Raw genomic sequence first — 3,403 nt, 5'->3', positions numbered from 1 at the left:
CTTAGCTATTTTTCTAATGGAAGTTAAGTTGATATAGAAAGGAACTTTCTTTTTTCTTTTTATTTTATTTTATATGTATGTGTGCGTAATTTAATTATGTAATTTGATTTTATTTGGACTAGTTATAATTTGTAGGGAATTCACTTCGAAATGTCAAGTACCAACATGGATGTAGTGGCACAAGATGTGGCTGCAGAAGAACAACAACAAAAACTCCCGGTGGAAGCAACCGCTAATTTTGTTCCAGATGAGTCCACTTCGATTGAAAATAGCAACAAAATCAAGTGTGAAGAGTGTTTATTAGCAATACTTTAGTCAATTTCAAAAGGGAAAATACTGGAAGGCAAAATGTAACCATTGCAAATCTGTTCTTGGAGCCAATCCAAGAAATAGAACTACAAATTTGAAGAATCATGTGCTCCACTATTGTAAAAGGATCAAATTAGCAAACTCTAGGCAATCAACAATTGTTGATTCATTGTCTAAACCTGCAAGGAGCGTTGCGGATGCTGTTGTATTTGATCCATCTTATACAAGAAGGTGTATTACCAAGGCCATATGTATGCATGAGTACCCTTTATCCTTTGTGGAACATGTTGGAATGAAGGAAATATATGCATCAATGCAACCAATTTTTAAGGTGCCTAGTGGAAACACAAACAAGAAGGACATTTTTGAAATGTATGAGTTGGAGAAGCTTAACATGACTAAGCTAATAGATGGAAATGATAGTCGAGTAGTAGTTACAACCGACATGTGGACTTCCAACCAAGAAAAAGGATACATGATTGTCATGGCACACTACATTGATAGTTCACAGATTTTGCAAATGCTCGTATTAAGGTAATCTTCTAAATTATACTTCTAGTAATTGATATGAATTTTAATATTTTTACTTGAAATTAATTTATCTTTTAGATAATAATTGAAATATGTTTTTGAATGATTTTCAGTTTTACTTATGTTTCCGCTCCTCATATGAGTGAAGTGCTCTCGAATGCATTAATGAAAGGTTTGTTAGAGTGGAACATAGATAGAAAATTGTCAACTATTACATTGGATAATTGCTCTACTAATGATGCTGGTTGATGAGTTGTTGGGGCGCTTAGATTCAAAATATTTGTTATTGGGAGGTTCCATATTGCATATGCATTATTGTGTTCATATCTTGAACCTAATTGTGAAAGATGGGCTAAATTTGGTTAAGAAGAGTGTATAAAAAATTCGTGGCAGTGTGGTGTATTGGACTTCAACCCCTAAAAGACATGAAATCTTTGTGAGTTGGTGTAATAAGTCAACTGTTCAATTTACAAAAAAAAATTGCTCTTGATTGTCCAACTAGATGAAACTCCACTTATGTGATGTTAGAGACTGCATAGTTGTATCGAAATGTGTTTTCTCGATTAAGACAAAAGGATCCTAATTACAAAATTTGCCAAGTAATGAGGAGTAACACCTTGCTAAAGAAATTTGTGGTAAATTAAAGTTATTTTATGATGTGACACAATTATTTTCTGGTACTCAAGTTCCAACAGCTAATATTTATTTTAACAAAGTATGTGATATAAATGTTCCCTTGAAAAAATGGTTTGCTTCTCTAAATCCACTGATTAGTAATATGGCATATAGTATGAGGGTAAAATTTTATAAGTATTGAAAAAAAATTTTATGGCATGATGGGTGTTGCTGTCATTCTAGATTCTAGGTATAAGCTTGCTAGGCTTGAGTATAAATTCTCAATGTTATGTCAAAATCAAGATGAGTCTTTAAGTAAGATTGAGAGGATCAAACATATATGCTATGACTTGCTTCATGAGTACCAACAGAATCCGTCTAATTCAAGTAATGCATTTGAGGATTTTACACAAGAGCTACAGATAAATGCATAGCAAGATGATGATGCTACTTACCAGTTGTATATTAGACAAAAGAAGAGAAAAAATGGTTCATTTGTGAAGATTGAATTTGATCATTACATAGAGGAAGATGTTCATCCTTTGAGTGCCGACTTTGATATTTTAGCTTGGTGAAAAGTGAATGGGGCTAGATTTCCAACACTTCAAAAAATTGCGAGAGATATATTTGTTATCCCTGTGTCTACTGTTGCTTCTGAATCTTCTTTTGGCACAAGTGGTCGAGTAATTGCTCCCCATCGTGGTAGTCTTCATGAAGATATTGTGAAAGTTCTTATGTGTAATCAAAATTGGTTGTGGGTAGCATATCGTCAAAGATGTTATTTATGATTTAACATTTCTATTTGTTTATGGTAATGTTAAATTTATATATTTATTGATTAGTAAATAAATTTATTATCTTTGATTTTTAGGTGAAAAACCTGATTATCAAACTGCAAATGATGATGATGATGATGCTGTATCTGAAGTCATAGACTAGTAATGGTGTTGTTGCAACAAATGGAATGCTCATGGAGACATGAAATTAAATAATTTTATTTATGTTTATGTTATTTACTTAGACAAAGACTTTTATGTATAATTTAATATTTGATGGTTATGTTGTGTATGAGATACTTACGTTATTTGTGGATAATTTGTGTTGTTTGAATACTTGTGTTATTTAAATGCTCATGGGATAACTTGTGTTATTTGATGGTTATGTTGTGTATGAGATACTTGTGTTATTTATGAGATACTTGTGTCATTATAATGTTTCTTTTTGTCAACATGCGGGTAGGGTCGGATACCCGCAGGTTGAGTATGGGTAGGATTAGGGTTGGGTATTTCTCAACCCGCGGGTAGAGTAGAGTTGAGTGTTGGTTAAAAACTCAACCCGCGGGTAGGGTTAGGTTTGGGTTCAAACCCTACCCTACCCATTGCCGCCCGTAGTAGCGCGCGTGTTAACACGCTCGTATGAGTGAGTGTCCTTTTGTTGGATTTGGCTCAACTTGTATGATTTGTAAGACAAAAAGGCTTATATGTGTAGTAGGTCTGTTTGTATTATGTTTTTTTTTTTTTTATAGTTTTACATATGTTTTTAAGTTTGAATATGGATTTGAACCACTTATATATTAAATGAGTCGAATTTGAGTTTTAAAAAAGTTGAAATTAATAGAATATTGTTAAACAAAACAAAATATTCAATTAAATGTTAAGCATATATTTATTTTATTTAACAGAATATATATTGTAATAAAAATATTGGAATTAACAGAATATTCTATTAAATAAAATGAGTATATACTTTACATTTAATTGAATATTTTGTTTTGTTTAACGAAATATTCTATTCATTCTAACCTTTTTACATTGTAAGGATTTGATTACAAAATTTAATATAGCATAAGAATTTAATTAAAAAAATATAAGAATTATTAGTAAAATTATAAGAATTGATAAAGTAATTAAATCTTATTTATATTAATAATATATAATTTTATATACGC

Source organism: Arachis duranensis, chromosome 3 (genome assembly GCF_000817695.3).
Source record: "Arachis duranensis cultivar V14167 chromosome 3, aradu.V14167.gnm2.J7QH, whole genome shotgun sequence".
Taxonomy (NCBI): Eukaryota; Viridiplantae; Streptophyta; class Magnoliopsida; order Fabales; family Fabaceae; genus Arachis; species Arachis duranensis.
Note: the sequence above shows the minus strand (reverse complement) of the source record.